The sequence below is a fragment of the Anopheles maculipalpis genome, chromosome 2RL (genome assembly GCF_943734695.1).
Source record: "Anopheles maculipalpis chromosome 2RL, idAnoMacuDA_375_x, whole genome shotgun sequence".
Taxonomy (NCBI): domain Eukaryota; kingdom Metazoa; phylum Arthropoda; class Insecta; order Diptera; family Culicidae; genus Anopheles; species Anopheles maculipalpis.
In genome coordinates, this window is record NC_064871.1 from 33,871,346 (window position 1) to 33,894,555 (window position 23,210).

At 44.4% G+C, this 23,210-nt stretch overlaps 1 protein-coding gene across 1 annotated transcript in view; it reads left to right on the forward strand.

The window, feature by feature from the left end:
* The first annotated feature begins 3,255 nt into the window (after window positions 1-3,255).
* LOC126556574 (protein winged eye) overlaps window positions 3,256-23,210 on the forward strand; it is a 91,172-nt gene continuing 71,217 nt past the window's right edge. Inside the window, exon 1 of the mRNA XM_050211893.1 lies at window positions 3,256-3,387. The gene's annotated coding sequence lies outside the window, so the exon portion shown is untranslated. The remainder of the gene's footprint in view (window positions 3,388-23,210) is intronic.

The window sequence follows — 23,210 nt, forward strand, 5'->3', positions numbered from 1 at the left end:
GTGATTGAGCAGTGCGTTTAATAGCGTTAGAAGGTTTTTATTAAATTTTGAGCCTACCTCTCTACACTGAGCACTAAGTCCGAACGTCCGAAAGCCGCAGCAGATCGATACATGTCACGGGAAGCAAAAAGGCTAAATAGAACAAAAAAAAACAAAATTTTGTCATTGATCCTTTCTAAAACACACCATTTTCATAGTGTTTGTGCAAGTGTTGGATATCGGAAAGTGCAAGCAAAACAACAGAAGCAAAGATGAGAGAAAGAGAGACAGAAAAAAAAGGAAAACGCGCTGCTTCAAGTTCGGAATCTTATCCACCGGACGTGACAGCACTTCGATTCTTCATGAGTTTCAGCAAAGTATTCCGAGTCACTCTCTCCTCCGCCTCCCGCCCTCCAAAACTGCTAGACCCTTGACGGTTTTAGCTTTACCTCCTGTTCACCACCCACTACCATTCCGCCCTTCAACCACATTCCAGGCACATAAAGCGAAGGACGAAATATATAGCAGTCATTAGAGGCACTCTCGTGCCTTTTTCCCGGCTGCAAAAGAGGAAAATTTTCCTTTCGATCGAATTTTCTATTATCTCCTCCCTCGGGTGGAGGTGGATTTTTCGTGCCGCACTAACAAAGTACATAGAAACACACCCACACACACACAATATTTCGACATGCAACGCTTTTGACGATGCTGGTACACATTAAAGCACAAGGAATTACGAAACCGGGCGGCAACTTTAATGGGCAGAGGATGAGAGAGTGCTGAGTTGTGTGTGTGTTTGCTCGTAGGCGCCTGCATACTAGGCACCCAAGAGTTGGGGGATGTTTTCCCGGGCCCTGGGAGTTTTTCGCCGATTCGTCGGTGCAGGTTGGATGCGACAACGCTGACGACGACAACAGCGACTCCGTGCGATATTACGGTCTAATCCCATTAACCGGCGACGACCCGTGTGTGCTGTACGCCGTCTCGGTTCGCTAGCATGTGCGCCAAGCTTTTTTTTTTTTCAAAACATTGCAGGCCCTATTTCGGAAGCTTAAGGAGCCCTGTTGGTAAACAGGGCTTCGCGAATAAGGCACAAAAAACCATGCAACAACAACCAAACGGCAAAAACTGTATGCTTTGAAGAGGGATTTCAGTTTGGAAGCGCTTAAACCAGCTTGCACCGGAGGGAAAAAGGTCACCACCACCGAAGGCCCAAGCAAAGAAATGCGTGTGCGTTGCGAGGCGTGTATTGCAACCATTTATCTTCCGCTTTTCGTGCAACGGTGTGTCATCCTAGCGGAGAAACTTACATCCAAAACGGTTGGAAGTCTAGAAAAATGCACTCGCCGCGCCGCTGTATTTGGCCGACAGATGCATCGCGCGATGCCCGTTTACTGCTCTGCTACGCCATGCGCACAGTGATGCGTGGGCTAAGGTTGTGCACACTTATAGCCGCCGGTGAGCAATGTATGCGCGCATGTGCAGTGAGCAATGAATAATAGAAACAATTTGCATCGTTAATTCACGAACGCGCCGAGAGGTCGCGTCCATTCGCGCACTAAACCGTCACGGGAATGATTTTCTTTGGCCCAGAGGTGGTGCAACAGCGTGTTATACAGTGCAGCCGCGGAGTCGCATCAAGGCCGACTGGCCAACGGCAGCTTTGTACAAGATGAGGGGGGGGGGGGGGGGGGTCGTATGTGTCAAAAATGACATCGACTTATCCTCCCTCCCGACGTCACACTTTCGTCGGTGGACTTGTCGTCACGGGCAGCAGGAATTTGATTTATGTAACATGCGAGCAGAACTGACAATTCTCCCCCTCTCTCAATCACCCGGTGCGCCGCAGCGTCACAGTGCCACTACTGTTAGAATTTATTTGTTCAATGAAGTTTAAGCACAGTTTTATTGTTTTTGCTCATTAGGCGTCTGGTTGTTGGGCAAGAAATCCTAACGTATTAGATCACCTTTTCCTTTCTGTTCGGAGATTCGAGGAGGTGTGCTTCATTCGTCACAATAGAAGTACTTGAAAATAGGAGGCATTTGCATTTAAAATTGGAATGAGTCTTTCAATCAATCTGAGGAGGCATTCATTGACATCAGCTTTTACTGTATGAGGTGGGATATCCCTGGATGTTTTAATTAACTTATTGATTATTCATTGCCAAGCTGAGTTTTAATATTGAGGGAGTACTTATTTTAAGTGCAAAAGAATGCCGTCCGGGATTATGAAACAAGGACAAGGCCACTGCAGCATTCCGAAATAAGCTTAGAGACGAAAAAGCGATACCGAGGCCTCAGTAAGTTCGTCTTTTTCATTGAGCTTCGGTTTGTGCGGATATGGATGATATTTAAAAATGTTTTTCGCAATATATTACTGTTGCTGCTGCTGCTGTTACTGTTATAGCTCCTTCAGGAAGACTTTAACATTTTACCCTCACAAAGCATTTACTTATTGTATTTCGTTTTTCTATCCCTTCGATGGATCTACCCTTATATTCTTCAGGTGTTTGTAGCAACCGAGAAATAGTAGCAACCTCCACATCAAAGCATACATCAATACCCTACAGTGTCCGCTGAAGTTTGTAGAATTGATCCGGTGAACTACTCGCATCAAGCAGAACCGGGTAACGTCGGGACCGGATATTTATAACCTATTCCACAACTCGACAAACGGAAACCCGAGCATTGATTGCATCTGTTAAGTGATTTAATTGTGATTAGAATCTTGCTAAGTGTGGTGATTAAAGTGCAAACCCGTTAGTGTGTATGTTGATAAATGGTGTGCACGTTGAGCGTTTTGCCATTGCAAAAAGTGAATGAAATACATCGATAGCGTTTTTGTGAGTGTGCTCGTGAGTGTAAAGTAAAGGTTGCAGATTGCAAGACGTGCTCTCTGGGTGAAATTGGTCCTTCGTGCAATCGACATAGTGATTCAGTGCAGTTTAGCAAAAAATCAAGCAAGAATTTGCAGGAAACGAAAGCAAAAGCAAAAAAAAACCTCCGGACAGTGATTTGTCCGTCCGTCTGTCGCTGGTGGAAAAGTGGAAAAAAATCAAAAAAATCAAATTTAAAAAATTGATCCTGTCGTAACAGAAAAAAAAAAACACCCGGTCCGTACCGTGCCAAAATACGTTCCTTCGATTGTGGAAGGGTGTGGGAGTGATTTGCTGCAGTCACTTCCGGCGGATTTTCGTACGCGTACTACTGAGCGCGAAACTCCCGCTACCGAAGGCATCGTAAATCCAGCGGTCCAGCCGTTTTCCTGCATCATCGGTTTCGCCAACCGGAACACGCGCCAGATTTTTCATCCGCCCCCTCCCCGAAACCAAGACAAGATAGTTTCGCTCAGCATGAACGGATACATTCGTGGCCAGGCGTCCTTTGAGCATCTTTCTTTTTCTGCCGGTAAGAATTCGCGCTGCTTTCACCCATGCCTTTTCCACGCGTTCTTTCTTCTATTTTCTTCGTTCGGATTTTTTTCGAGCATCACCATTGGAACTTTTGGATATTTTATTGGATTTCGCAAAGTCTCCCGTCGTTGTGATCTTTCTTGTTGAACTTTCCAATCGACGACTTTGAATCGTATCGATTCTGGACCCGGCTACTAGTTTCGTTTGACTTTTCGGGAAAATTGTTTTTGGGCAGCCCAAGAATAGAAGACAGCTGACCGGATATCTGTGTACCACCGCAAGCAAACAGTCGTGCAAAAGTCGACAATAACAGTGCACATTTTAGTAGCTTTTCAGAACCAAGAATCTTGAGCTGGTGTGCACACTCTGGGTGTGTGAACAAAAAGCTACGAAGCTGTGAGACACATTTGATTCCAGCAGCAGTTGAAGTTGTTTTCCGATTTTCTGCACAAGTGCTCCAAACCAGAGATTCAATCCAATTTCATTTTTTCCTGAAGCAAGACTGTTTTCCCAGCGTTCCATTTTATTGCTCTGTCCTGTGGAGTTTGCCAGGATCGGTTGTTTGGCTTTTATTTCACCTTGCGCTACTGAAATACACCAGGCATCATTTGCAATCAATTGACGGGACGACATAATCCTTTTCCTGAGTGAGCGTACTTTTCATCCCCCTCGATTGTATATATGACCGGGGTTCCGGCTATTTGCATGGGGCGGTTTCGGGAACACAACTGGTCCCTTTCTAAATACAAAGACTTCAATTCTTCGATCATCTTCTATGGAAACCTTCGTGGCCCGGGGCAAATAAAACACCTTCTTCATCCCCTCTGTGGCGCAATAAAGAAAAGGAGGAGTCGTTATGCTTTTGTTGTCCAGATGGTCGTCGTCGTCGTCGTCGTCGTCGTACATTTCTCCCCCCCCCCCCACGGAACTGGAGGGATAAAGAGAAGGGCTTTAAACGACGTGACAATTGAGCAATCTTTTTCCAAGAAACCCGCTCTTCCCGTTTGCTCAAAAGCGAGATATCATTCTATCGCCGAACAAGATGAAAGCTTCTTCCTGTGCAGGAGGTCTTCCCAATGCTTCGATGTTTAGTCTGGCATTAGTCTTGTATTTCAGGCGAAGGTATCCAATGTATTGTATCTCTTGGAGCGGGACAAAACATTCTGCACGAGGCAGGGCAAAACAAAACCACAAATATATAACAACACCGATTACCTGGATGAATCCTACCGGGTCAAATACCAGCCAATCGTCCCACGCTTAATCCGTTGCCATGCTGCTTTCCGGTGGACTATTGAATTTTGTGACCCATGTCCTTTCTGCACCCTCCTGGTCCCCCTTCTCTGCAATATTTACGTGTTATTTTTTTGCTCAAACGCTTGTTTGCTAAATAGGATTTTAGGCAGGTCTATAATTGATCAATTTTATTGTGCCTGTGATTACCAGCTTCTGATGATAGACCACAAATTACGTCCCCTCTTCACCACCATCACCCGAATCTGAGCAAAAGTGTACAGATGTGTCATTTTCGGCAAGCTTGGCATGAAAATTAAACATCAACATGATTCACAGCTTTTGGGGCCGTCGCCTTTACAGCACAGCGACGAACCCATTAGCCGATCTTGCGGAGAAGCTGAATGCAGGAGTCCATCTGCCGGGATGATAGTACTTTACTAACAGGCCAATCGTCGCTCGGTAGAGTCAATTTTGGACTTATGCCCGTTAATTTGAACTTCGTTCCGTTTCATTATCCGTTCGTAGACAGTTGCAGAAAATTGGACAGATGTTCACTGTTCTGGCACGTTTACCGGAAAGTCCGGGAATTGTTGGAAAGAGGCAAAAATAAAAAACACACATTTTCATCACATTATTATGATTATGAACGATTAGAAGTGCATACTCCGGCGGAACACACAGCACAGCTTTTGCAAACTTTCAGCGCGATTTTGTGCCTCATTACGGGACGGTCTCTAATCGTTATGAACCGATAGAATGATGTTGTAGGCAAATATACTTTTTCGCTTTCATTGCTAACAGCGAATGGTGTTTTGCTTCTTCCATTTTCTTCGCGAACAGAGCAGTATTCGAAGAAAAAAAAAAAAGGTTCGTGTCGAGTATTAGGTTTCGTTCCCGGGGCAGACTCTTGCAGGTTGTTGATGGAATTTTTATGGACACTTTAAGAAACTTGTTTTGCTTTTGACATTTGATTTTACAAAGATACTGTGAAGCTTCCATCCCTTAAGGCCCTGGCGGTAGGAAACAATGCTGAAACCCTCGGCAAGTCGGAACGGGATTTTTGCGAATCAAAATTCTTTTCTTATTTGCAGCTAAGTGTTGTGTTTTTGCCTTTAACGAACAGCTGAAGCTTTTAGCTTAATGGCTGTCGAATGCTGAAGGAATTGTTTTATTAAGCGAACTAGTACGCGCGCGCTCTCTCTAGTGTCATTCGCGTTTTGGAGGGGTTTTTTTTGGGAAAGACTTCGCCAAAGACTTCGGCGTCGAAATGAATAATGCAATTCCTGAGTTATTTCCCGCCAGACGTACAGTGCGTTCTCAACTGTACACATGTTTGGAAGAAATGGTCCTGCGCGGTCTGATAATGGATGGAAGAATTTATGTTTATTTCTCTTCTGGACGCATTGAATATTCTACGACCGTAATTGATGTGCTTCTTTACGCTTCAATCACTTTACGCTTCACCTACGCTCGCGTCCATTTCCTCCCAACTCCCCCCACCCTAAAGGTCTGCCAAACCCGAACCCTGTTCGATCACTTTCCATGCAATCTAATAGCGATTTAAGCATCACTCTCCGCCATAAAACCATAATCAGTATTACAAAATCAACTTATCTGCCCGTACAGCTATGCGCTTCAGGCCTAGCCCAATGCTAGGGACCAACTGGGGAGTTGGGGAGGGGGGATAAAACATGGAAAACCCGGGAGAGCAAAAGAGACGGAGCAGAAAATGAGAAACAGCAAAGGGCAGCAGCAGCAGCAACATCAACAAAAACTATGTCGAGTCATTCGTTCCTTCGGAATTCACACCGTATACTATAGCGTGGCAGTCGTTCTTGTTGTTGTTGTGCATGCTCAACGCATTGCCAAGGCACGGAAACTCGGCTCAGCACACGCGAAGGGAAGACCCCGAAAGAAGAAGAAATATATACATATAGGAAGAGTGAAAATAAAAAAAAAAACGCCAAGAAAAACATAACAAAATAAAATTGCTAGGCAACCGTGGCTCGAATTTCGAGAGGTTAACTTTTTATTGCCTCCCGCATGGATACACTCCCGTACTACCTACCACCGGTTGGGGGTAGCTAGTCCCACCCGACCGCCCGTTAGATCGTCGGTTTCGTCGTCGTCGCCGTTTGCGCCCGACAAGAAGTAACCCCTTCTGGAACCTGTTTTATGCTGCTGCTTGTTCGGGTTGCTTATGCTGCATCCATCGTCGTAATGTTGATTTCGTTCTCTTCTTATTCAGATGTTATTGTTTTCTTCGGCTCCTCCGCTTGCCCTTTACTTTGCCCAAAAACGGTGACGCGCAAGTCTTGCTTAAAGTTTTTTTTTCCGTGGCGCGTGTGTTTTTCTTAAGACACCATACCACCAGGAAGATCTGTGGCGAGACTCGTTCTCGTATCGCGAGCCCGCTGCTCTGGAGCCGGGTGCGAGCCGTGTGAATTTACCCGAACTATCTTTTCTACTTGACATCGAGCTCCCCAGCGTGGTTCATGGGTTTGAGATAGCAATTCATTTTGGTGTTCTACTGTTCGGCAAAAGTTCCGAAGGTTTGTATATCCTGGTGTGCAAAAGTTTTTGAAGTTATTAAATCATAAAGGTGTAGTTTTCTAATTCATTTATCTCAATTCGTAATTCTTAAAAGTTCTACAATAAATATAGTAAATATAACTTAATTAGCCGGTTAGTTGTTCAACAATAAATCCATTGCATAAATATGAAAATAAATTAAACAGCTATTCACTAGATTTGCTTCTGTGCGTAAATGGAAGCTCAGCTTTCATGCTCTAGCTACCAAAGCACAGTTACATTAAAAGCACTGTGTAAGAAAGGGATTTATGGTCAAAATGTGGAACCGTACCAGAAAGATTTGCCGCCTTTAGACGAGCAGGAAGCAAGCGGCTCACTTCAGGAGACATAAAGTTTTTGAAGCATTTGACCGGCGGCAGAACTAATGCTGTTCTTGACGAATTTATTTCCCGAAACGTTAATCGGCTTACCACATGGAAAGAGTTACCCGGGAAGAGTTCGGTTAGTTGACGTGTCGACATGCGATGACATGGCTGGTCTGTCGCAGGGTGGTTGGAGCACAAGGATACCGACCGATACCCCCGACGTTAATAATAATGTTTTTCATCCTGTGCTACTGGACCGGCGACATGTCATGGTGCTGCTGTCACTACCAGCGAACGAAGGATTTACCCCGAGACCTCAGAGCTAATACCCGTATTACTTATCCAAGAAGCGGTGTAACAAGAGCATGGCACTCTATCCCTTGCATTATGGTCACTCATCTGCCGTAACACTCGAGACAGCTCGTGACAGCTATGGTCCTCGTGTTCAAGTTTCATCCCTTCCGTTGACCGTGGGATTGGGCGGAGAATGGAGTGGAGCCTTTTTGCAGGATGGATGTGTTTTGAAAGTTTTCTATCTTTTGTTTTTGAGCTTCCTTTTGCAGCACAACTTTTTGGAAGCCAGAAGTCCTTCATCTTCCGCTATGACAGCGCGTGACACAAAAACCACAAACCATCGGACAAGGTCGGATTTTGTCGTTTTCGTTGGCATTTTGGAGGTTGGCTGTATAAATTCGTACCGCTTGTTTTGACGAATTAATTAAGCCAACCCTCTGGTGGTGCCAGTAAGGTGGAGCTTATACCTGGGAAAGCTAGTCCGGTTGCGATCGAACCGGTTGCTGGCGAACAGGCTGACTAGCAATATGGACCTTCGTCCACCAATAATGTATGCCGCTGTCTGGGAGCGAGTGGTAAACTTTCTTCTTCGCGCGATAGATCTCTCACGCATACGACTGTGCCAGTCGCGCAAAACCTCCCTCCGTCCCTCTGATTCGTATCTTTTTCATACGTGCGTGTAGGCCTTAGCTTTCGTCCACCGTCTGCCGAGGTACGTCGCAACGATTCAAAACAGTCGTAAAACTCCAACACAGCGGCGATACGGGACGAGCACAAATCATTATAGGGTCTTGGTGGGGCTTTCACACTCTCTGCATTTTAGCTAGGTGCTGATTAAGGACCATAAAAGCAAAAATTTAGGACCACAAAACTAACGAAAACGTACGAAAGGAACAAGCCAAGGGAGGCAAATAAGATGGAAGAAAAGGAGAGACGACGTCGGCCCGGGCTTCGGTGGTGCATAAGCGCTTGGCGTCTGCACATTCTAAGCTCGCCCCAAATACAATCGTGGCCAAGTCAATAGACTTAAGGTTTTGAGATAAATTTCATTGCTGGAGCCAGAATTTTACTGCGCAATGGGAGAAAAGGAAACCAAAACTAGAGTAAAAAATGTCTACCAACATGGATACATGCATTGGGTTTTAGGCTGCACAATGTTTTAACTTGATGTGATGTTTAGGGAGCTTTAAAACGAAATCGCCTCCTGCTCGTTTTATGTTTCATAGCCGTTTGGCTTAAAAGCGATGAAGAAAATACTTCAATTTATTTTCTTGTTTCAAGTTTGTACTTCTATTTATTCAATGCTTTTCAAAAATTACTAAAAGTAGTTTTCGTCATAAACACTCGGTAACGTTGAAGATTTTCAGCTGGAAAAAAAATTACCCATATTCAAATTTGATCCCAGCCCACATGCGTCTCGGCTGAAGATTTATGATCGACCTTCATCAGCTTTCGAACTGCTCTTAATGATTTGCGAATGTTAGCCGGGAAACGCACTAGTGGTGCTCCTTCCTGGGTAACTACAGCCGGCCGGTCCCGTCTACTCTCGTCACCCTATCACGAGCATTATAAGCTTCCCCACCCGATACATCAATCATGTTCCGTGATGTATTGAGAACGTAAAAGAACATCCTATCTAATATCGCCATAACCATCATCCGCCACGGCGCTGTCCTTGAACCGGGATTGGACTTTGGCTTAGCATGCTGATGTTACTGATCATCGTAGCTTCATATTTCGTGCTTGATGATTCTCACATTTTCCTACTTAAAAGTAGCGATTCTTACTACCAATGAACTAACTATAATCTGTATAAAATCGAATTATATGATGGAAAATGAATTTCCTTCTTTAAACGAATCAAATTGATGATTCAACCAGCGTTTTTTTATGCACACTCTGAACTATAGTGGCTCTCATCAATTTACCAAACTTTAGCGACCGGTGGATGCTTACGCACACACACACACAAGCACACAGCACCAGCACCCGTGGCATGCAAGAATCGATCTATTTAAGAAGATAAAGATAAAATAAATATGATTAATTGCACGCTATAAATCATTCAGCCACCAGCGCAAAGCGTGTGCCTTTTGTCGCGTTTGTTGGTAGGGTGAATTCGCTGAGCCCTGGTATCGGTCGAGCGAAAAGCAGGGCACACGCGGGGGAGAGCAAATAAGGAAGTAAAACGAGGGGTCGGTTTTCGCTGGGCCAAATGTGGTAATGGTAATGGAAGAGCGTTTTCGGTGTGCGTGTGGTGGTTGTTTCACAGGAAAAACGTTGCCCGTTGCACGATGCACTTTCCCCCAGATGCTTCGTAGATGCGACGGTGGACAAGATCACATTCTGAGTGTTTTGTAAGTTGAAGCAAAAAGTTAGCAATACAGGTTCGTACTGCAAACAGGCATTAAAATTGTTGCTTCAAAGCCGTATAACATAGTGCGCTCTTTGTCACTGTAGATCTTTTGGAGAAAACAAAAAATACAATCAAAACAAAGCCATGTAAACAAGACACCTTATAAATATTGTTTTACATATTGATTAGCTAGTAAGTAAGGTGCTTTATTAGCTCATCTGTCAGCCAAGAACGATGTGTGGTGTGCGTATGTTGCTTACCGTCGTATATCTATCCGTTGCCTGTCACACTACATTAATCGTGCCTTCAAAGCACTCAACAACTCTAACGAAATTTTTTCCCAATCCCAACCTTCGCCAGTGTTATCTGATCCTGCTGTCTACTCGTAGGTGCTTGGATTGTTCTTTAATTCGTAAAAGAAAGTAAACTGTCGCCTTTTTTTTATCAAAATATCGCCTTACTGTTCTCTACCGAACTTCAGACTGCGCTGGCTGGGGTCGGTGAGTCGTGAGATGAATATTCAGTCATCCAGCCATAAGACAAACGGCACATGAATTACAAGGGCAGAACAGAAGAGAAGATGATGACACCACCGGTCCGTTCGGAAGCGCGCACGTCTTGCTTTTGAATGTTGTTGGGTGCGATCATTTCTTTAAAGTTGACGGTCGTGTCGTTTCTGTTGCTCGTTCTCGAACGCGTCGTGGTCGATGGGAAAACAAAACCCAACAAAAAAAAGAGGAGCTGTTGGTTTCTCCTGCCGGTGGGGCTTGTGGCGCGTTTATGTTGCATCGACGATTACGGGGAGTGCATAAATTTCCGGCTTTTATCATCCCCGAAACTGCTCACGAGATAGCGGAATGAATCTTTTGCCCCTCATAATGACGATAATTCCATTCGCTTCCCCATGCTCACTACCGGGCACGGACACAGCTAGGACACAGGGTTGGGTAGCAGAAGAGTTGGAGTTAGGGGAGAATAAAACAAAAGAAAATTGATGACGCTATATTATCGGCAGGCGCTTGCCGCCGGTATTCCATTAGACGTCGTTAGACGCTATTGGAACGCTGAGAGACGCATGCCAAGTACGGAAGGGGACCGGAAGGAAGGATGATATAGGGCTTTGGAGCGAGAAAAAAGGATACGGCACCGAACTGGATCGATGGATGGATGGCTAGGTTTTCTTTTTTTGCTTCCGCTTAAAGAATTGCCCAAAATAAATCCATATTACTTTACAGCGTGCACACAACACGCTTCCGTGCGTGATCTCGAGATCAATTGAACAGTGCTGCTCCGAAATCGAAGTGCGAGAGTCCCGCTGAAAGCTTAACCATGTTTGTAACACGTGCTATTATTCGCCAAATGTTATTAAGCGCGTGAAAAATACAATCACCCTACTGTGTGGAGGGTTAACATGGGGGATGTTAGCTACGTGAGGCACCTCTACAACAATGATGTTTATGGAGTGCAAAGCGCGTACCCCGGGATTGATATTTTCCTGCTTCACAGAACCCTAGCGATAGCGAGTTGTGTGACACGCAACAAACAGTGTGCCACACTGGGAAGCACAAGTGTGTGTTTTGTCTCTTTTACCGTGTGCCCAGTGTGCAGCATCCGTGTGAAGCTTCGGCGAGAATTGGTGCGAACAATTTATATTAATTGATTTATCATTTTCATTTTATGGTGTGCGATGTGTTGCTGCCCTTCGCGCGTTTCGATGGCGATGGCACCTCGCCACTCTAAATTTTAGTCATTACGACACGCGGGGAGGAGGTTAGATTGGGATGTTTTTAGACTTAACCCCGTGCTTTTGCTACCGTTCGCCGACTTCCTCCTGGCGCCCTTCTCGGGGGTGGGGGGAGGGTTATCCCTTAACGTCAAACTGGACGATAATGACGTACCGCATACCGCAGCGGAAATGCATGGATCGAATACGCGCTTTTCCCAGCACGCCCAGCGCGAAGGTTGGGCGCCACACAACAAACAGCGGATCAGACGAACCTTTCCTGTCAGTTAAGCAATCTGACAGCACATCCCCGTAGTGACAGTTTGCCATCGAATGATGGTGATTGATTTTTCGGACGGTATGTGTATGTGTGCGTGTATTTTAAGAGCTGGCTGAAAATGTGTATATTATGTTGGTAAGAATTGTACGTGTGCAGGAGGGCCCGTGAACCAGCGCGGGTGTGTAATGAAATTATTTAGTCAACGAGCCTTTTAAGCTCTAACAGCCAAGTTCCTGCAGCATTCTCTCGTGCGTGCGTACCCAGCATTGGGGTCCCCGGACACTATCGGGCTAATCAATCACTTTGGAAAATGCGTTGGACGCTTTGAAGAAAAAAAAAAGCGTACACAACCGACCGCTCGTTATCGCGTTTTCCCGCAGCCTGGAGGTTTAAGGGGCCTCTGTGTGCCATCATTAGGCAGGATGGTGTGGTGGCCAGGTGGCCCGGAACGGAAATGAGCCTTAGAACCTCTCGTATCCGGTGGGATTTCTGTGCGCGATTAGCCATGATACGAAGGCTTGCGGTAAAGTGGTGATGTGGTATTAAAGCTTCCTTTTTTTTCTTTCTTGCTGCTACTGCCAACAAAACAGATTAAACATAGCTAGAAATTTGAGTGGTTTAAAGGTTGCAGGCAGGCCGTCAATGTTTGCTTTAAGAGCTAGGTTTTTATGCCTACGAAGTGGAAAGAAGGGTTTTCTTGACGTCCGTCCTTCGTCCCTAAAATGCAAACAAGAAAGATTGGAAAAGCAAATTAAATTATTTTTCTCTTGACCTGATTGTACCACGCCGGAAGTAAACTATTTTACACAATCTGCATTGCAAACAATAAGCCCACATAGGTTGGAATTCCGTTTGATATTAGGAGGCACGAATTCGACCTTAAAATATGGGCAAAAGATGAAGAATTCTATTGTGAATGTATAATCCGACGTATCTTGGCGTAGAAATCTTTTACCTGGAAGTGCGAAATGAACGAACGACTCAAATATTCCGTTCGATTGGTTCCAAGGGTCCCCATCAGGATTGCTGGAACGCAAACGTAGCTCTCGCCATGCGTGTTGCCTTCAGCAGTTTCACGGTGAGCATGATTTTCCTTCTAGTCGACTAGATGACCCAGCATAAAAAAGACGCATACACACACACATACACACACACACACACACACACACACACACACACACACACACACACACACAAACACATGTATCTCATCGATTGGAAATCCGGTTTTTGTTTTGTCACTTGGCGTCGAGGTTTTGTCCGTTTCGGTGAGATCTACTCACGCAAAGCTGGCAACATTGTCGTGCTGGTTCAGTTATCTTGCAGGCGCTGCTCATCTGCAGTCCTCACTGGTTGCTTGCCGAAACATTTCGGACGGTCGGTCGATTGGTCATCAATTTAATGAAAGTCGTATATTTTTTTATCACGATTCTTAAAGACTGGTTAAAGGTCCCGGAGTTGGCGGAAGAGCAGAGAATCTGATCGGGTCAGCAAATGGCCATCGTGGGCCATCCGAATCAACAGGCGACGCGATTTGCAATAAATCACCGAAATTTGACAGTTTCGATTTTGTGACGCACCGTGGCTGCGGGGTGTGTCAGAGGTGAAGATTTCCTTCCCGGAGCGTAAATTTCATTCGAGAGATATACACCCGGAGTTCGTCTGCGCGTGCTTGTGAAGATGATTGTATCATGGGTGTACCTTTAGTTGATGAATGTTTTCGGAGATAAGTGCTTCGATTACTAGAAATAATGCTTTTCAATTTATTTCAGAAGATCCCGGGCCTGTACTTAATTGTGTCCAATATTTTAACTCGAATCATAAATTCTTTGCGGCTTAAAAACGAATACAAAATAAAATGACAAAATGATAAACTATCAGCACCAATTAACAGCGGCATATTACTGCATCACGCATTGACAGAGAGCAGCAGCGTGGAAAGCAACTGTAACACAGAGTATTTGCATTATGGTCATGCAGATGGCACTTGCATTGAATTATAATGGTTTTGAACAATTTATTACCATTCTTGATTCCCATAAATTTACTCTTTGGTTTCTGGTTCGTCCATCCCCACCACACCTCTCCACGCTTTTCTAGCTTTCTAGCTTGCCGTAGTTCCCCCCAGGGAACCTTTGCTGCTAAATGCTCCCGGAGACTCGGAAAACATGTAAAGCTAGCGAAAATTTACGATCGAAATAGGCAAAGGCATTAAAACTAAATTTACTGTCCATTCGTTCTTGCGCCGTTGACAATCGGGGGCTGCTTCGTCCCTTGAACGGTGGTCGGCGCTAGCAAATCGCATCCCCATTTCCATCCAAATGGAGCTGCAATGAATTGACGCCATCATTGTGTCGCCCTTCTCATCATCATTATCGACCGCTGCTGGGTGTATATTGCACTTTCGGGTTGCTATCTCGAAACAATTTCTACCATGCATCAGTAAGCATCTCAAAATTTGGGATATAAATTCTGTCCCGAAAAAAAAACTTTACACCCTTTTCTAAAGAACATCTAGGAGACCTTTCCCCGTGTGGCCGTACACTAGAAAGGGGGCGACTCCCTTGGCGTATAAAAAGGCCGACATGATGGCCATCATCATAATTCACTCAACTGAAATGTGCCAAACGGGATGGCCAAGATATGGCGGAACCGCCGGTACGTGACGTGTCGGAACGAGGGCAAGACCTTTGGCTATTTTCGCACTCCGTGCGAGACGGAACTGCATTCGGGTAGCGTATGACCGTGTCTCGAGTTTAAGGCTGTCTTTCTCCCCAGCGTAATGCAAGCGAGTTTGGTGTATTTCTTCGTTTCGCGCGAGAGCAGGAACTATTCTAACAAAACAACAAGCAGCACATTTGTAATGGTGCCTGGTACCGAGTACTGGCAGGATCCAATCCGTCAGGTGGACGCAGTATTGGGTGGCAACAGTTACTTAAGCACTTTCAAGACTGATGTATTTATTGACGCCCATCGGTACGTCCGCTTGAAAGCAACCATTGTAACCATATTTATGGCGTCAGGCTGCAGAGCAATATTTACAGCGCCACTATCTGTACCGGGCTTGACCCGGCACGCCACAAAACCTCCGGAACGCTAGCCGCATCGGATCGAGTGACGGGCATTAATCATGTTGATTAGATATCAAGCCGATTGCAACGTCTGGAGGAAGAAACGGATGGAGTGTGGTAGTATGGGGCGGGCCAGGTTTAGATTTTATGGCTTCAAAAGTAAAAAAAAAAAGCATCGCTCCCCCATCGCACTCAACAGGCACGAACCAATTTCTTCCAGATCATCCGACACTCAGCCGGGTCTTGTGCTTATTCACGCCACAAGCGCACGCCATTACGCATGGGAAGTTGTGTACTAAATTTGAAATCTGATCCCATCGGCAGCACGACGCGCGCTCTGACCAAGAACACTCGGGAGAAACAGAGAACCTCATTTGATAGACATCCATGGCTCGAAAAGTCATACCGGCGGAGCGCGCCACGCTGCCAATCGGTCGGTCGGTCGGGGTAAAACTTTGACAACTGAAGGACCGTTCCAGGCTGGCTCATCAGCACCCACCATAAAAGTCTCCCGGAATGTCTCAATTCTATCATATCTCATGCATTTCTGCCGTGCATCATGCAAAAGGCAAAGAGATCGACATGCAGACATTCAATTGTACTTGTTGTGTGCGGAGGAGAGGAAAGGTGGAACATTTGTGGAAATGTTTGTATCGTGTCTTTCGTTTGAGTTTTGGTGCTTACATTGTGTGTGGACGAATGCTGTACAGTTATGCACTGCACACAACATATCAAGGCAGCGACGTGTCATTTTGCTTGTTTAGGTCGTTTTTCAAATGTGTTTTCCGAGAAAAACAGATCCGTTTTGACAGGTGTTAGTTTCAACATATTCTTTACTATCGCCCCAGCGTGTGCCCGCCTTACTTTTGCTCCTTCGTCAGTGTTTGTCATGGATTGTTTTCCGACACTGTGTTTTTTGGGTGTTTTATTTTTACTTACTCCGTTTTGTGAGTCTCCAACTTTCACAGCACTGCAGTGCGGGGTGAAATGTGTGCCTTTTTCTCCAGCTGATGACGTTTTTCATCGTTTTTATTATGCTTACGATCAACTCGGGTGGACACCAGTTGTTCTATCCAGCATCAGTAATAGCCAAACGTAAACTTGTTGCTCTTCCGAAACTGTATCTTGTTTATTTGCCCAGCACAATGTTATCGGGCTAATAGAGACTGAGTGAAAGGCTTGGCAGTGTTGGGTTCGATCTGTGTTTGTACATTAAGGTTAGTATATTTGTGTGTACCTTTTTAAACTGCTACACACAGCGTGTAGCATGTTTGGTGGATAAGTTTTTGGTGCATTTGGAGTTGATCCATGTAAATATTGAATTCGTATCTGTCACTCTATTTTATGATCTACGAGGCTGGCGAGATAATATAATTTTTCAAAAACAAAGAACCATTATTACAATATAGATTTCTGTTGAAAACTTTTGGCAAAGAAATTATTGTAAGAGATTTTTGTTCACTCTGCTACCTCGATAACTATGTTTTGCGTCGTAATCAAAGCATAGTTTTCATTTGTTTACTCCCTAGACGCCCTTCTAATGCGTTCCATATGGCGCAGAAAAGAACTGTGAAAGATCATTCCACCAACCGCAACATCGTTTGGCCTCTTTCCCCGTTGGCAATTATCAAAGGCATCGTCGGAGTACCATATGTAAACGCTCGCACTTTAAGGATGTAATTAGTGAAAAGTGTTGCCAAGACGTTAAGAGCATTTCAGAGCAAAAATGAAACTGTTCAAACATTCCTGGTTCTATACATCCATAAGCCGTGCAGTGAGCGTATTCCTTAAACAAAAGGTCTAATATGAAGTAGGAAGCTAGCAAAAAGGCAAGCAAAAAATATTAAGGATCTTAACAGTTTCTGCACCGAAGCATATTTCATGTGGCCAGTGCAATTTCGTACGTACGTACTACGCAACTTTGCACGAATTACGCACTTGAAAAGTTTTTGCACCGTATTTTATCGTTTACATCGCTTTGTGGAATGGGTTTTTTTTGTTGTTGTTTCTCTTTCTATTACATGCCTCACAATGTGAAGGGGGAATTTTGATTTTCCTTTTGTTTTTGCCTGTTGTAAGCCCCTTGTCCTGTGACCTGTTTTTTTTTCTTGTGGGTTCTTTTTGATTTTTGCGTTCTGGTTGTCCAAAAAGTAACAAAAAAGCTCTTATCATCGTACGACAGACGAGTGAAAAATTATTCACCCAATCATGAAGTTAAGCGCATGATTGTGGACGTATGCGCTTCCTCCGGCCAACGTTTTGTTCGATGATTTACAGTTAATTTGAGTTTCGCAAACTTTTACGCCGTTTCATCATGTCGATCATGCGATGTGTTTTTTTTTTGTTGTTGTGTGGCTTCATCTTCTTTTTTATCAGCACTTGAAGCTTGTTGGCGCACATGCGCACAACGCGTAAGATCTTTAAAGTTTGATGACAGCAGCGTGTAGAACGTGCGAAAGATTGAAAGGCATTTAAAGGCAACTTCAGTTCAGTAGCAGTTCTTGCTCAACTTGAATTCTGTGCCTTGTACTTATGTTCCGGAATTGGTGATGCCTGTTCAATGCTGGTAATTCGGAAAGGGCGAGTACTTGCGGTACAATACGATAGACCGTCGGAAGGAACAGCAATGCATAACAAAACGTCGTCACCGGAAGCCGGACGGCTTGTCGGACTGTGACGATATGATGACTGTTGACGAGTGTGTGAGGATTTATGTTTCAAACTCCCGGATCGGGCGGACATTTCGCCGTTTCCGTTTCTGTGCGAGCGCCACAGGACATACGGATTTTCAGCAACAGTAGCATCGTAATGGGGGGGTGGATTGAGAAGCATGGGTGTGTTTGTGTGTGTATAATTAAATCAGAAAGTTGTGCGATTAAATTTCTTTTCCGGACCATTAATTTCGAACGCGCTATCTCCGTGATGGCGGTGGCTATATTTTGAAACCTACTGGGAACTGAAGCTCCAACATCCGTTTATATTGCGACACATTCCCCCATATCTTCTCTGCTTGCCGAGTGAATCCTTTAATCTCGGAATTTTCGCCTTTCGCGCCTGGCAACTCGGCGGTGGCGGTGTTGTACATTCGTTCAAGGGCTTGAGCTTTAATTGCTGTGACGCAGTATGACAGTGGTTGCGACAAAATAAGCGCTCGCGACGGAGCCAGTAATTGGAAAATAATATCCAAAGTTATTTTTTTGCTCCCGTTTTCGCGTGCTATCTTTTGAAACGGTGTGATTTATGTTTTGCTCTCTACTGTTTTGTTTCAAGTTGCTACTCGTTAAAGAGGTTTAACTTTTGGGACTTTTAATATAATTTTTTTTTAATTTCTTAAATATGTTCTATATAAATACGACATAGGAATTCTTTATGAATAACAAAAAATTCCCAGAGCAAGATGCTGTTTACAATTGTTTTAGTTGACTTTTATTTATTTAAATTCATTTCATTCCATTTTCCCAGTATTGAATGCATTTCGCAACCTTTATTGGATTTACGTTCCATTTTTTTTTTGTTCGGCTTTTCTTTCATTATTGAGATGGATCAGATCAAGTTGCGTTGCCGTACCAATATTGCACTGAGCGAATGTAGCTCGGTAGATCGTGATCCAGCCTCGATTCCACTCGCAGGGAAACTCGCACGTGCCCACACACTGACCACCATGGGTAATGCAAAAAAAAAAAATGAACGGGCAAAAAATGGAAACCAAAGGACAGGAACAGGATAAGAGGGCGTACAAATGCTGATGAGGCAAAGGTGGTAGCAAAAGGGCGTTTGGGTACAATTTTGATAATTGGAAAAAAGCTGGTTACTGCTGCGACAGAAGCCATTCGCTGATGACCATCGTTGGATTTTATTCCTCGTGTGTGTGTGTGTGTGTCCCTTCACCGTGTGTTACAGACCGTGGAGGTTTTTTGTTTATTCTTAGTCTTGGGGCAACTCAGCATCCCCATTGAAGTGGCGTTGATTTTTTTTTCGCCTTTATTTGCTTTATATTTTTGTACACCCATGCTTCTTGCCTTTATTTTCATCACTCACTTCTTTCGCAGCTTCTTTCGCATTATCATTGTGATCATAGTTACAAACAGATATTTTGGAGTCTCTTTTTTTGCGGGCAGAGCACATACGACAAAAATGGAGAATGTAGTTATATTTTAATACATTTAAAAAGGCTTTTTAGTTTATTTGTTTTAGCGCTTTATTTTATTGCGTGGTGACCCGGAGCGGTTGTAAGAGATGTCTTCAACTACATAGCATTTTTGTTCAGGTGTAGTTTTGTACCGGAGTGTGCCCATTGGGATTAAAAAGCACTTGGTACAAGTTGTTACACCTATTGGCTGTAGATTCGATGGATATTTGATATTGAGAGGCTTCAGCAAATATCAACAAAAATGAAAACTAATTATAGTTTTGTGTGTATACAAGATTCTACATGGCAGATACTTGTTGTCGTATTTCCTATTTCATTATACATCATCAATTAATTGATTTTTATCCTCTCATTCTGCATCTTCGCAAGAAAGTTGACCATATAATGAAAGATTTATTTCCTCATAGTCTTCCGACGCTATCAATTACTCCCCCTTAACACATGCCATAGATTTTCTCACCAGCATTGCGGTGAATTTGTCATAAAAGTCAAACATTGTGAAAAAGTATCGGTATGCTACGCCCACTCACACCTTCTGTAGTCTTCCCCAGCGTTCTTTCATTAGCGAAGGACAAGCGTCGAATGTGGCGTGGAAAATTGATTTCATCCGCAACGCACCGGATCGCATCCAAACGGGGTCGATTTGGTTGAAGGTTTTGCAGCAAAACTGTGCGCGACAAACAAGCGCAACTTTCCGGTCCTCCGGTGTGAGGAATCGCTAGATACCCGTTTCTGCATCCGGAAGGAAACGGTCGGAAATAGTCGAAAAATTGGTGGAAAAAAAACCGCTCTAGCATCACCGGGCGAGTCTGGTAGCTCTGGCCGTGACATGGATGAATTATCTCATTCCCCTGAACAGCTCTATCGGGCTGTCCTATGCTTTAAGGAAAGTGTTGTAACACACGAAAAAAGAGAACAGACAGTACAAGCGTGCAAAAACGAGGCAACCCCATTTGCAGGGCTGCACAGAGTTCTGAAAACCTCGAATTGAGAAGTTTTATGCTGGTACCGACCACGGCCCCGGTAATCCATCGTTGCAAGGGTTATCTTGGGCTAGTGATTCGGAAGCCAATTCTCTTAGCTTTCCTGAATTCTTGTGATCCAACGATCAAGCGAACCAATCGTTCTAATTTTGACCAAAACCAGTAGAACTCTGTTTTAGCCTTTGTTTTTTTTAGAATTGCCCTTTGCTTCATCTTTAGCTTTTGCTTCCTGCTTTTGCGTTAGGTTTCATCTGGATACAAGAAGGAAAAAAAGGAAAGCGTTAGTGAAACTGTTACGGAATCAATTTGTCCTAGTGCCACCTACTTCCGCCACTTGCGTATAGCTCCGCATGGTTCTTGGCTTTAGCTTTTACTGGTTGTTTGATGCATCGCCAGAACCATCGTCGGGTGGGCGATGTAAGAACACCGGATAAAGTCACATACGCTGTAATAGGCCATTTGTAACAGTTACCGTGGTCTGCTATGCTATTATTACGGTATGAGGCCGGCACATTCTCGATCCATGGAATCTCACATTTGCTCACACAGGTCTCCCGATCATGTCCAACATAATCTCGTTCTTTATGATACTGCCGGCCGTGATGGTGCAGATTGAACTAAAAATGCTCGGCAAATCAGCTAGGCAAAGCCTTGATATCAGGAAGAAGATAACAGAAAACCGTAATCCTGCAACGGCTCGTGTAGAATCACGTCTCTCGGAGGAAAGCAAGATGTGCTTTATTTTTTGTTTACCATATCCTGATCTACTTTTTTTTGTTGTTGCTGCCAGCCATTATGTTGTTCTCCCTTATTAGGCGAGTAAGTCGGGCGTGCAAGCACCGAGACTATAAATATGGGCAAATGTTTGTACATCACGGTCCGTCCATTCCATATCCATTCCAGCAATCGTGCACTACCACTGCTCTACAGAATACGCCCCTCCATTATCCTGTTTCGATCCTGCGATGGGACTCTGTGTTCTTGTAGGCGGCCACTGCTGGCACTGACAGCCATTAATTTGTGATACTTTTGAGATCATTATATTCCACCGGGTTTGGTACAAATATTTTCGCAAATATGAACCAACGATGTGTGGTTGCTTCGTACGTCCCTCGCCGGTTCCGGCGTGTTTGTTTTCTTGGTAAGTTTGCTGCTTTTTTTGTGTACTGTCTCGTCCACTTATTCGTCCTTTATGCGAACTCGTTATAAGCGACTGCCCTGCCATATGGAAAATGAAGGGTCGATCTTATCATGCTCTACGGATTCAACTTCTGTCGATAGCAATAAAACAACAAGAATAAATTCTCTTCCCCTTTTCCTAGCGCTCGATGTACAGGACACGGGGCTATACACTGATTCTGTCCTCATTTATGTCATGTCGTGTGTGTCCTCTGTGCTTCTATTGCTCCTCCATCGGGCAGCATTTTTTTGTATCCCGGTTTTTGTTGTATTGCTTGAATAGTTCTTCTTGGTTTCGCATCTTCTAAGGCAGCAAATTTACATATACTTTTGTCCCAAAAATTGATTAATGAACCTTTTTCTTGGCAACAAAAAGCAGAACCGCCTTCTAGAAAATTATCCAAAACACACCCAAAACCCGCCGTTTGATGTTGCGACGAAATCTGACGATACCTTCCGGTCTTCATATCCGGCGAATGCTTGAACGGTTGAATTTTTCATCATTCCTGCATCCTGCATTGATAGTATTTGCTCTGAACTCTTCCACAGCGATGACACCTGTTGTTTGATCGCAAACCGTCGACTGTAGGCAGCAGGGGAACGTCCGATTTGTGACAGCAAACGAAACCGTACCTACCGCTGCCTCACAGGACAACACTCGTCAGGATATCCGGGTTCGATGATAACGGAAGAACGGTTCACACGGAGAGAGCGAAAAAAAGAAGCTGGCAAACATGGTTGGGCGTGGGTGATTTTGTATGTCCCCTTCTGTCCTAGGCGCTCACGTTCAAATACGGTCGGTCCCCAACATACTGCGCTTCCACCTCACCTCTCTCTCTTTCTCTCTGGACCGGAAACTTTTTCGATCTCAATTTTATTTGTTTTTGATGTCGATTGTGTTGATTGCGAGCGAATTGTGTTGATGCTGCCGTCGGTTGTAAAGTGTTATCACTCGGCCCATGCCTCACTGCAAATGGAGCTCGCAAACCGTATCCGGAGGAAATATCGGATATAAACGAACGAACCTGCCGGTGAGAAAAGGTGGAGATGAAGGTGAGGAAGGGTGTGGTCGCGTGAGTGGAAAATAATTTCCATTCCCATTTACACGTCATTGTGTTTGTTGCTGCTGCTCGGTAGCCGAGTCCTGCCTGCGTCCTGTGGTGTGATGTTTGCCTACCAATTGGCAGCGGCAGTAGCAGCAGTAACAACACGGTAAATATGAGGATTAAATGATGTGATCGTTTTGAGGTAATGGAGAGTGTGTGTTTGTATCCTTTATTTTCGCTTTAGCCATTTCGAACGGTTCCTTTATCAAAATGTCTGCATCTTAATACACACACACACACACGTGATATGCCCGATGATAAATCGTCTAATGATGAACCATCAAGTAAGTTTAGCGTTCCGCTATTGCTGCTCGGTCTATTAAAACTTCCTCCTTTTATGCAGTTTGCTATCATACTGATCGCGTTGTTTTTGCAGTCAGCCTGTATGGGAAAGGCTTATAAGGGTCGCTTTGTTGGTATGGAAAAAAAAGAAATAAATACACGCACACCTAAATAACCCATCCATTTCCTTCGACGGTGGTTCGAAAGTTCGTGAGCGTTCTTGCATGTTTTGGCGTCTGATGAGACATCAAGTTTTTGTCT